This window comes from Mus musculus, chromosome 3, assembly GCF_000001635.26.
Source record: "Mus musculus strain C57BL/6J chromosome 3, GRCm38.p6 C57BL/6J".
NCBI classification, from domain to species: Eukaryota; Metazoa; Chordata; class Mammalia; order Rodentia; family Muridae; genus Mus; species Mus musculus.
Window position 1 is genome coordinate 78,719,329 of NC_000069.6, and position 13,877 is coordinate 78,733,205.

The following is a 13,877-nucleotide window of genomic DNA, read 5'->3' on the forward strand; positions in this document are numbered from 1 at the left end:
GTAACAGCAAGACTAGATAACACCAGAGATAACCAGATGGTGAGAGGCTAGGACAAGGACATAAGCAAAAGAAACCATGTCTACTTGGCATTATCAGAACCTACAACAGAGAGTCTGGATACCCCAACACAACAGAAAAGTAAGATTCTGATTTAAAATCACATCTTATGATGATAGAGGACTTTAAGAATGACATAAATAACTCCCTTAAAGAAATGCAAGAGAACACAGATAAACAGGTAGTAGTCTTTAAAGAGGAAACACACACACACACACACACACACACACACACACACAAAATGTTCAACATCCTTAATCATCAGGGAAATGCAAATCAAAACAACCCTGAGATTCCACTTCACTCCAGTCAGAATGGCTAAGATCAAAAATTCAGGTGACAGCAGATGCTGGTGAGGATGTGGAGAAAGAGGAACACTCCTCCATTGTTGGTGGGATCACAAGCTTGTACAACCACTCTGGAAATCAGTCTGGCAGTTCCTCAGAAAATTGGACATAGTACTACCTGAGGATCCCACAATACCTCTCCTGGGCATATATCCAGAAGATGTCCCAACCGGTAAGAAGGACACATGCTCCACTTGTTCATAGCAGCCTTATTTATAATAGCCAGAAGCTGGAAAGAACCCAGATGCTCCTCAACAGAGGAATGGATACAAAAAAGGTGGTACATTTACACAATGGAATACTACTCAACTATTAAAAAGAATTAATTTATGAAATTCCTAGGCAAATGGATGGACCTGGAGGGCATCATCCTAAGTGAGGTAACCCAATCACAAAGGAACTCACGCAATATGTACTCACTGATAAGTGGATATTAGCCCAGAAACTTAGGATACCCAAGATAAAAGATACAATTTGCTAAATGCATGAAACTCAAGAAGAATGAAGACCAAAGTGTGGACACTTTGCCCCTTCTTAGAATTGGGAACAAAACACCCATGGAAGGAGTTACAGAGACAAAGTTTGGAGCTGCGACAAAATGATGGACCATGTAGTGATTGCCATATCCAGGGATCCATCCCATAATCAGCTTCCAAACGCTGACACCATTGCATACACTAGCAAGATTTTACTGAAAGGACCCAGATATAGCTGTCTCTTGTGAGACTATTCCGGGGCCTAGCAAACACAGAAGTGGATGATCACAGTCAGCTATTGGATGGGTCACATGGCCCCCAATGGAGGAGCTAGAGAAATTACCCAAGGAGCTAAACGGAACTGCAACCCTATAGGTGGAACAACAATATGAACTAACCAGTACCCTGGAGCTCTTGTCTCTAGCTGCATATGTATCAAAAGATGGCCTAGTTGGCCATCACTGGAAAGAAAGGCCTATTGGACTTGCAAACTTTATATGCCCCAGTACAGGGGAACACCAGGGCCAAAAAGGGGGAGTGGGTGGGTAGGAGATTCAGGGGGTGGGTATGGGGGACTTTTGGGATAGCATTGAAAATGTAAACAAGGAAAATACCTAATTAAAAAAAAATCCCTTAAAGAATTACAGAAAAAGAAATTGAATATTGAACAAAACCATCCAGGATCTAAAAATGGAAAGAGAAACAATAAAAAATATTAATAATAAAGGGAGAAAACTCTGGAGACAGAAAACCTAGAAAACAGATCAGGAGCCATAGATACAACCATCACCAACAGAATAAAAGAGATAGAAGAGAGAATCTTGGGGGCAGAAGATACATAGAAAACAATCACAAACAGTTAAAGAAAATGCAAAATGCAAAAAACTCCTAACCCCAAACATCCAGGAAATTCAGGATACAATGAGAAGATGAAACCTAAGGATAATAGGTATAAAAGAATCCCAACTTAAAAGGCCAGTGTATATCTTTAACAAAAGTATAGGAGAAAACTTTCCTAACCTAAAGAAAGAGATGCCCATGAACATAAAAGAAGCCTATAGAACTCCAAGTAGATTCCTCTCATCACAAAATAGTCAAAACATCAAATGCACAAAATGAAGAAAGAGTATTAAAAGCAGTAAGGGAAAAACTCAATTAACATATAAAGGAAGACCTATCAGAATTACACCAGACTTCCCACAAGAGACTATGAAAGCTAGAAAATCCTGGGCAGATCTCATACAGACCCTAAGAGAACATAAATGCAAGCCAACTATTACCCAACTACTATACCCAACAAAACTCTTCAGTTACCATAGATGGAGAAGTCAAGATATTTTATGACAAAACCAAATTTATACAATATCTTTCCACAAACCTAGCCCTACAGAAGATAGGAGATAGAAAACTCCAACACAAGGAGGGAAACTACACCCTAGAAAAAGAAAGAAATCTTTCAACAAACCCAAAAGAAGAGAGCCACATAATTCTACCTCTAAAAAGAAAAATAACAGGAAGCAACAATAACTATTCCTTAATATCTCTTAACATCAATGGACTCAATTCCCCAATAAAAAGACATAGACTAACAGAGTGAATATGGAAACAGGACTCAGCATTTTGCTGCATACAGGAAACACACTTCAGTGACAAAGACAGACACAACATCAGAGAAAAGGGCTGGAAAAAAATTTCCAGGTAAATTGTCCCAAGAAACAAGCTGGAATAGCCATACTAATATCTAATAAAAGTGATAAAAACTTTCAACCAAAAGTTATCAAAAACATAAGAAAGGACACTTCATACTGGTCAAAGGAAAAATCTACCAAGAAGAACTCTCAACTCTGAATATCTATGCTCCAAATGAAAGGGCATCCACATTCATACAAGAAAATTTTCTAAAGTTCAAAGCACACGTTGCACCTCACATAATAATAGTTGAAGGCTTCAATACCCTAATCTTATCAATGGAAAGATCATGGAAACAGAAACTAAACAGAGACACAGTGAAACTAACAGAAGTTTATGGAGCAAATGGGTTTAATAGATATCTATAAAACATTTCATCCTCAAATAAAAGAATATACCTTTTTCTAAGCACCTCATGGTATCTTTTCCAAAATTGACTGTATAATTGGTCACAAAACAAATACAAGAAGATTGAAATCATCTCATGAATCCTGTCAGACCACCACAGACTAAGGCTGGTCTTCAATAACAACAAAAACAACAGAAAGCCCACATACATATGGAAGCTGTATAACTCTCTCCTCAATGATAACTTGGTCAAGAAATAAATTAAAGACTTTTTGGAATTTAATGAAAATGAAAGCACAACATACCCAAAATAGTGGGACACATTGAAAGCAGTTATAAGAGGAAAACTAAAAGCTCTGAGTGCCTCCAAAAAGAAACTGGAGAGAGCGTACACTACCAGCTTAACAACACAACTGAAAGCTCTAGAACAACAAAAAACAAATACACCCAAGAGGAGTAGACAGGAAGAAATAATCAAACTCAGGACTGAAATCAACCAAGTAGAAATAAAAAGAACTGTACAAAGAATCAACACAACCAGGAACTGGGTCTTTCAGAAAATCAACAAGATAGATAAACCCTTAGCCACACTACCCAGAGAGCACAGACACAGCATCCAAATTAACAAAATCAGAAATGAAATGGAAGATGTAACAACAGAAACTGAGAAAATTCAAAGAATCATCAGCTCCCACTAAAAAAGCTTATACTCAACACAACTGGAAAATGTAGATTAACAATTTCTAGACAGATACTAGGTGCTAAACTTAAATCAGGATCAGATAAACCATCTAAACAGTCCCATAACCCCTAAAGAAATAGAAGCAGTCATAAAAGTCTCCCAATCAAAAATAAAAATAAAATTAAATTTAAAAATCCCAAGACCAGATGAGTTTAGTGCAGCATTCTATCAGACCTTCAAAGAAGACCTAATACCAATACTCTTCAAACTATTCCACAAAATAGAAACAGAAGGAACACTACCCAATTAATTCTATGAAGTTAAAGTTACACTGATTCCAAAACCACACAAAGATCCAACAAAGATAGAGAATATCAGACCAATTTCCCTTACGAATTTTGATGCAAAAATACTCAATAAAATTCTCGCAAACTGAATCCAAGAACACATCCAAACAATCATTCACCACAATCAAGTAGGCTTCATCCCAGAAATGCAGGGATGGTTCAAGATATGGAAATCCATCAACATAATCCACTACAAAAACAAACACAAAGGAAAAAAAAAAACATGTGATCATTTCATTAGATGCTGAGAAAGCATTTAATAAAATTCCACATCTCCTCATGTTAAAAGTCTTTGAAATATCAGGAATTCAAGGTCCATACCTAAACATAGTAAGAGCAAACTAGTAGCCAACATCAAACTAAATGGAGAGAAACTTGAATCAATCCCACTGAAATCAGGGACTGGACAAGGCTTCCCACTCTCTCCCTATCTATCCATTATAGTACTTGAAGTTCTAGCTAGAGCAATTAGACAACCAAAGGAAGTCAAAGTGATACAAATTAGAAAGAAAGAACTATCACTATTTGCAGTTGATATGATAATATACTTAACTAACTTCAAACATTCCACCTGAGAACTCCTAAACCTGATAAACAACTTCAACAAAGTGACTCTATATAACATTAAATCAAAACAAAACAAAACAAAACAAAAACAAAACAAACAAACAAACAAAAACAATAGACTTCCTATATTCAAAGGATAAACGGGCTGAGAAAGAAATTGAAAAATGACACCCTTCATAATACTTAAAAACAAATAAAATATCATGGTGTCACTCTAACCAAACAAGTGAAATATCTGTATGACAAGAACTTCAAGTCTCCAAAAAAGAAATTGAAGAAGACCTCAGAAGATGGAAAGATTTCCCATGCTCATGGATTGGCAGGATTAATATAGTTAAAAATGGTCATCTTGCTGAAAGCAATCTACAGATTCAATGCAATCCCTATCAAAATTCCAACTCAATTCTTCATAGAGTTAGAAAAACAATTCTCAAATTCACCTAGAATAATAAAAAACCCAGGATAGTGAAAACTAGTCTCAACAATAAAAGAACTTCTGGGGGAATAAGCATCCTGGACCTTAACCTGTACTATAGCACAACAGTGATAAAAACTGCATGGTATTGGTACAGTGACAGGCAGGTAGATCAATAGAATAGAATTGAAGACCCAGAAATTAACCCACACACCTATGGTTACTTGATCTTTGACAAACAAACCAAAACCATCCAGTGGAAAAAGGACAGCATTTATAACAAATGATGCTAGATCAACTGGTAGTCAACATGTAGAAGAATGCAAATTGAGCCATTCTTATTTCCTTGTACAAAGCTCAAGTCCAAGTGGATCAAGGACCTCCACATAAAATCAGATACACCGAATCTTATAGAAGAAAAGTTTGCTGAACATAACACTTATGCTTATGCTCTAAGATCAACAATCAACAAACAGGACCTCATAAAATTGCAAAGCTTCTATAAGGCAAAGAACACTGTCAATAGGACAAAACAGCAACCAACAGATAGGAAAAAGATCTTTACACATTCTACATCCGATAGAGGGCTAATATCCAATATATACAAAGAACTCAGGAAGTTACACTCCAGAGAACCAAATAACCCTATAAAAAAAAAAAGGTGGGCAACAGAGCTAAACAGAGAAATCTCAACTGAGGTAACTCGAATGGCCAAGCACTAAAGAAATGTTCAACATCCTTAGTCATCAAGTAAATGCAAATCAAAACAACTCTGAGATTCTACCTCGCACCAGTCAGAATGGCTAAGATCAAAAACTCAGGTGACAACAGATGCTGGCAAGGATGTGGAAAAAGAGGAACACTCCTCTATTGCTGGTGGGATTGCAAGCTGGTACAATCACTCTGGAAATCAGTCTGGCGGTTCCTCAGAAAATTGGACATAGTACTAGCTGAGGACCCCACAATACCACTCCTGGGCATATATCCAGAAGATGCACCAACATATAATAAGGATACATGCTCCACTATGTTCAAGCAGCCATAATTATAATAGCCAGAAGCTTGAAAAAACCCAGGTGTCCCTCAACAGAAGAATGGATACAGAAAATGTGATACATTTACACAATGGAATACTACTCAGCTATTAAAAACAATGACTTCATGAAATTCTTAGACCAATGGATGGAACTAGAAAATATCATCCTGAGTGAGATAACCCAGTCACAAAAGAACATACATGGTATGTACTCATTGATGAGTGGATAGTAGCCCAAAAGCTTGGAAAACCCAAGATACAATTCACAGACCATATGAAGCTCAAGAAGGAGGAAGGCCAATATGTGTATGTTTCAGTGTTTCTTAGAAGGGGGAACAAAATACTCACAGGAGGACATATGGAGACAAAATGTGGAGCAGAGACTTAAAGAGAGGCCATCCAGAGACTACCCAACCTGTACATACAGTCCATATACAGTCACCAAACCTGGATCCTATTGTGAATGCCAAGAAGTCCTTGCTGACAGGAACCTGACATAGCCGTCTCCTGAGAGGCTCTGCCAGAGCCTGACAAGCACAGAGGAGGACGCTTGCAGCCAACCATTGGACTTACTGCAGGGTCTCTGAAGGAACTGAAGGAGCTGAGGGGCTTTACAGCCCCATGTGGGGAGCAACAGTGTCAACCAGCCAGACCCCCCAGGACCTCCCAGGGACTGGACTACCTATGAAAGAATACACATGGAGGGACCCAGGGCTCCAGCCACATATGTGTCAAAGGATGGCCTTGTTGGACATCAGTAGGAAAAGCGGCCCTTAGACCTGAAGGGTTTCAATGCCTCAGTGTAGGGGAATGCAAGGGCGGGAAGGCAGGAGTAAGTGGGTTGGTTGGGGAGCACCCTCATAGAGGCTTGGGGAGGGGGAAGTGATAGGGTATTTCCAAACCGGAGACCTGAAAAGGGGATAACATTTAAATGTAAAGAAAGAAAATATCCAATAAAAGAAAAAAATGAGTGATTTCAGTCTTTTTCCAGTGTGAGCTATCCGTTTATTGTATCAAGACTATTTGGTGTCAAAACATGTTCCCTCATTTCTTCCTTTTATCATAAAATGGTACTGGACTTTATTACAGGTCTTTCCTATATCTCTTGAGATGTTACATTTTGTCCTTAATTCTGTTTTCTCACTGTACAACACTTATTGATTTGCATTTGGTGAGCTGTCCTTTCATCCCTGAAGGAAAAATAATTTGATGATGATGTATGATCTTCTTAATGTTTTTCTGAAATCAGTTTCCCTTACCAATTTTTAAACTGACAACTTGTTTCTCTTGATAATCAGGTGGTTTAGGAGTTCCAAGACACCATTTCCAATCCACTGTACATATAATATTTTAAGATTAAGGTACTAACAAAATCAATTTTAAGGTAAAGAACATGGTTGACTTTGAGCATGAACTGAGAATAAGATATTAGAAGCAATTGTTGAAACAGCAGATAACTTTTTCTGTTTTCTTGCTGTGTGTGTTTGATGTGGTTTGTTGATAGAGTATTGTATTATGATGTAGCCCTGCCTGGTTTCAAACTCACCACATTCCCCTCTTCCTTCACCCTAGAAAGATGAATATAACAGGTGCTTTGCAGTGGACCTAGATTTGAAGACAGTGATACAAGCACTGGACTGAGGACTAGATCCATAAAAACCCAAATGTACTGATCCAAATCTAAATATCTACATGACTTTGTGTTCTATGCATTAAGATTTAGAATCATTTATATGTATTGTCTGAAGGATAAAAATCATTAGCCTGGACACTAATTTTTATAAATTCTAGTTGAGTTGGTTTTTTTTTTCTTTCTCTTCATTGGAAAATGTCCATCAGCCAACACATTTTTACTTTGAATGCAGGAGCTACCTCTCTGTCAGTAGGAAGGAAAGAGGCCCCAAGGAAAAACCTGCAAGTTGCTCAGATATATGTTCCAGGAACAATGGGCACTGGTTTGATAGGAAAGATCAGGGTTAAAATAGCCATCTCAGGGCCAGTAAGGATGAAAAACAAAGAAAGTTGTAGCTGGATATGAGATTACTGAGCTAAATTTACAAAAGAAAAGACAGCTCTGGGCCCCTCAAAGGCAGGCCTGCTGGCTTTTGGGAACAAAAGCTGGACACTACTGTGATCTTCTATATCCTTGCTCCTATTGCAGTTGGACAGCCTCCACCTATTTCAGAAAAGAGATTCCAGCCCATATCATAAAGAAGGCTTTAACAAAGAACAACCACTGCTACTTTTTAGTATCTTCTATGAACAAAGAAAGGTAACACCTTCTGAATCACTTGCATTAGCCCAGCCCATGACATCACAGAGAACCAACCAACACAATAGCAGTTACCTCAGCCTTTGTAGACAGAGAAGTTCAGTGGCATTTCTCTCTGTCGAACCCTTCCACTCTTCGTTCATTTGACTTTTCTCTGATTCTCAACATTTCTGTCTCTCAATTTTAGTACAGTGTACTCCAGCTTTGCTTGCTCTCAGATGTGCCTATGCCTTTAGTCTGCACTGGCATAAAAGCAACAACTCAGCAGCCACTGTCTCAGGCCAGTCTTTGGTAGCATTTAACTTACAGCATACTAGGTCTTTGGACTTAGGTCAGTGGAGCCATTGCAATAAAGGTTCCATTGCATTCATAAGTATGTACCACTTTCAAGGAGATTAACTAATTTGTGACAAAATCTTAACATTCTTTCATCTGAGGAAGTTTGTTATCCAGATACCTGTTATACCTAAAATGTACCCTATGGCTTTTGCTACCTTTTAACTAGCTTCACTACTCTTAATTTGTAGTTACATTCCCAGAATTTGATTTAAGATAGTAGGGTTGGGAATAAAAAATGAAACAGTTCACAAAAGATTGAAAAAAATCTTTTTAATAAAATTTTGAGGCTAAAAATGACCACTCAATCACATTTCAATATGTCTAGGAATACCAAAATAATCAAAATTTTAATTAGCCATCTCTAATTTTTAAATACACGCTTAAGCTCTTCTGGTGGTATTCAAATGTTTAACATTTGTCCTTACTATCATTAAGCCCACATTTCTATTCAATATTTTTCCATACTGTTTTCCTCATGGGATGTATTTTATACTGGAAGTATTCTCCAGTAAAAAATATCATACTACTTTACAAAGTAAAGAAAAGTAAACACAAAAATATTAGTAAAAAAGTTGTAAAAGGAGACTTCTACTTGCATACAAAGTACACATGGTTTGCCTTCTTCTATACAGCAAGAACTAAAGTTTGCTATCGTGCACAGCCAGCACATTAGGCATTAGGAGAGTCTGAGAGATGTGAAAAGTCTAAGGATCATAGGCTCCAAGAAGGGTACAGTAGTGAGTCCCTTAGGCCGCCTTCTTCTTCTTCTTCCTTCCTTTCTTTCTTTCTTTCTTTCTTTCTTTCTTTCTTTTTTTTTTTTTTTTTTGGTTTTGGTTTTGGTTTTGGTTTTTTGAGACATGGTTTCTCTGTGTAGCCCTGGCTATCCCGGAACTCACTCTGTAGACCAGGCTGGCCTTGAACTCAGAAATCTGCCTGCCTCTGCCTCCCAAGTGCTGGGATTAAAGGCGTGCACCGCCACTGCCAGGCTTTTTTTTTTTTCAAAGATTTATTTATTTAGTATATGTAAGTAAGTACCCTGTAGCTGTCTTCAGACATTCCAGAAGACGGCGTCAGATCTCATTAAAGATAGTTGTGAGCCACCATGCGGTTGGTGTTAGTGGAGATCATAAGTGATCCAGAGTTCTCCAACTACCTTTCCTGTGAAGCAAGAAGGCCTGCTGCAGAATACAGCAGGTGAGGAAAGTGAGGAAATTCTCCTCCCAGCTGGCAGTTACAGGAAGCTCTTACCACTACAGTAGAGCCACATAAATTCAGAAAACACAGACTTAAATAAAAGATGCTGTCTCCCACAAGGCACAAAATTACAAAGTACCAGGTAAAATTCACTTGTCATACCAAAAGCTGAGATTAGAAACTGAATGAAAACATAAATCCATAAATGCCATCATAAGGTTGATAAGAGTTGCTATAGTCATCTGACAAATATGTAAAAGTAGCCATCATAAAAATGCTTCAAGAAGCTAAAATGACACAAGTAGAAAAACAGAGACTTCAGCAAGAAAGTATAGTATCAGTTGATATAGTATCAGGGAATAAAATACAGGAAAAAATAAACAAATGAAAAACTTTAAAGTAGAAAAATATTCAATAGATAGAATCAATAGAAAAAATGGGAGAATAATAGGGAAAACTAAGTGGATGGAGGCATCAGGAGAGAATTCGATGGTAAGAGTGTTTGCAGGAGAACCTGGTTCAGCTCCCTGGTACCCACATAAAGCCATGCACGACTGCATGTGCCTAAAACCCCAGTACTGGGTAGAGGTAGGTGATGCCAGCATTGGAACTAGCTGTATGGTCATGCTATCCAAAAAGACTGCAAGTGAGAAACCCTGAATCAAAGAGGTAAAGTATAAAATAACACAGAAAGACTCACTGCCCTCCACTGGCTTACACATAAGCACACACATACACATTTACCCACCAATACATACTTCTCCATATACAGTGAATTGAAAATGAAACAATTAATAATAACTCAACAACAAGGAATAATATACTAAAAGCAAACAGAGTACATGAAGAGTATAACAAGAGATAAAACATGCATGCCAGAAGTCAGGAAAAGCACATAGAACTAAATGTGCATTCAAAGAAATACTAACAGAAAACCATACAAATTTGGAGGGTGGAATATAGATATCAAACTAAGAACATGGCTCATATACTTAAGCCAAAAATTACATAACAGACTATAATTAAATGTCTTTGTTGATTACTTTGGGTTTTTTGTTTAAGATGTCATCTCCCTGAACAGACCAAGCTTTCCTCTACCTTACTATGTGTCCCAGGATCTCCTCAAACTTGTGATTCTCCTGCCTCCACTTCCAGGTACTGAGATTATAAGCATGTATCAGTAATTAAAACTTTTGGATTCTAAAAATGCTGGAAAATTTTGAGGGTGAATAAAAAATACAACTCAAATATATATATATGTGTGTGTGTGTGTGTGTGTGTGTGTGTGTATGTGTGTATGTATATATATGTGTGTGTGTGTGTGTGTGTGTATATATATATATATATGTGTGTGTGTGTGTGTGTATGTATATATATGTGTGTGTGTATGTGTGTATGTATACATATATATGTGTGTGTGTGTGTTTGTATGTATATATGTGTGTGAGTGTGTGTATGTGTGTGTGTGTATATATATAAACTTAAATGATCCTCTGAATTTTCATGAGTAGCTAGAGGTCAAGAAGAAGTAGGAAGTATCACAAATCTTTACAAGTTCTGAAACAAAAGTCATATATCCAGCAAAAAGAAAAATTCTTAGTAATGAAGGAGAAATCAAAACTGTTTCCTGTGAACAGCTGGTGTGGTACCTTGCTAGCAGACTTATATTGAAAGCACACCAAAATGATGCTCTATGCCACAAGGTCTTAACCTCTGGTTTTTGACCCCATGTGAAATAATGCATCTAAGGTGGAGGTCATGAAAGTCTTGGCAACAACAACAGAAGAAAATGTGACACCAAAATATAGTTGGGAATCAAATAAATAGGCACTAGAAAGATGATTCTGCAGATAAAAGCACTTACCAAGAGAGCCTGCGGACTTGTACTCGGTGCACTAAACTCACATAACAAGCTGCACTTGGTGGCCCAGATTTGCAATCCCAACACCCCTATGATGTTATGGGAGGAAGAGACAAGAGAATCAGATGGAAACTCACTAGGCTAACTAACTGGAACTATACAGGCAGCTATAGAAACTAGAAAGACCTAATGTGGAGGTTTGAATATGCTGAAATGGCACTATTAGGAGGTGTGGCCTTATTGGAGGAGGTGGAGCCTTGTTAGCAGAGGTGTGTCATGTGAAAGAGGGAGTCCCTTTGTGGCTGAGGTGGGATCAAGATACAGAACTCTCAGCTTCTTCTCCACCATCATGTCTACCTGCATGCTACCATGATTCCTGCCATGATAATAATGAACTAAACCTCTAAAACTGTAAGCCAACCCCAATTGAATGTTTTTGTTTATAAGAGTGTCTTTAGTCATGGTGTCTCTTCACAGCAATGGAAACCCTATATAAAACACCTTCTCCACCATCTAGAGACTGCCATACCTGGGAATCCATCCCATAATCAGCTTCCAAACGCTGACACCATTGCATACACTAGCAAGATTTTGTTGAAAGGACCCAGATATAGCTGTCTCTTGTGAAGCTATGCCGGGGCCTAGCAAACACAGAAGTGGATGCTCACAGTCAGCTATTGGATGGATCACAGGGCCCCCATTGGAGGAGCTAGAGAAAACACCCAAGGAGCTAAAGGGATCTGCAACCCTATAGGTAGAACAACAATATGAACTAACCAGTACCCCCCCAACACCAGAGTTCTTGTCTCTAGCTGCATATGTATCAGAAGATGGCCTAGCCGGCCATCATTGGAAAGAGAGGCCCATTGGTCTTGCAAACTTTATATGCCTCAGTACAGGGGAATGCCAGGGCCAAGAAGTGGGATTGGGTGGGTAGGGGAGTCAGGGGGAGGGTATGGGGGACTTTTAGGATAGCATTGTAAATGTAAATGGAGAAAATACCTAATAAAAATAAATTAATCAATTAAAAAAAAAACACCTTCTCTCAATAAGGTGGAAAGAAAAAAATCAACTCCTTAGACCTGGAAACTTGAATGAAGCTGTGAGTACATGCCCACACTGAGTGTGTGAATGTGTGTGTGTGTTAATCAGATACTCAAATACATACACTCAATATTTATCAGAGAGGTATCATCTTGTACTAGATAACGCACACAGTGATCCACGACTGGACAATATACAGAGAGTGAGAGACTTTGGAGCATTCAGTCCTTAATGGGATGATGTCATTATTCCCGAGCACACAAGGTTTGGAGATCTATGCAGAAGAGGCAGAAAGATTGTAAGGTCCAGAGATAGTGGGTGACTCTAAGGAAATTCTTCTAGACACAACAGAATTGATACACATATGTATTCACAGATACTTGTGTGATGGTTTGTATATGTTTGGCCCAGTCACTGACACTGTTAGGAGATGTGGCCCTGTTAGAATAGGTGTGTCACTGTGGGTGTGGGCTTTAATACCATCCTAGCTTCTTGGAAGTCAATCTTCTCCTAGTGGCCTTGAGATGAGTAGGTCTCATTCTCAGGTCTTCCTGTACCATGCTTGCCTGAACACTGCTGTGCTCCCATCTTGATGATAATGGACTGAACCTCTGAACCTGTAAGCCAGCCTCAATTAAATGTCCTTATAAGATTTGCCTTGGTCGGGGTGTCTGTTCACAGCAGTAAAGCCCTAACTAAGACACCATGACAACACTCACAATGCTTGCACGGATGCAAACCATACAATGCACCACTGAGAATGGGAAGTAGACACAGAGGCCCTCTCCTAACAAAGAATTACAGTTAATATCTGCTGGGAAAGAGAAGAGCTGTAAGGGTGGGAAATAATAAAAAATTAAAAAGAAATCAAGTCTGTGGATTGATCCCCTCCCCTGCCTGGTTACAGGAGATAGCTGTTTCAGTCTCTATATACTCCCCAAGTTTAGTCATTCCCATAGATTCCCCCATATCCTCCCCTATCCTAGGCCTCCAACTAATCACCAGAGAGGCCCCAGAGTGGATGAAGGCAGATGCACAGACCCACAGCCAAATATCAGGAGCAGCTTGGGGAGACTTGTAGGGAAAGTAGAGGATAGAATTGAGCAAGCTAGAGGAATTAAAGACTCCACAAGACCAAGAGAGTCAACTAAGCTAAGACCATGGGAGCTCACTGAGCCTGGGCCACAAACCAGGGAGCATGC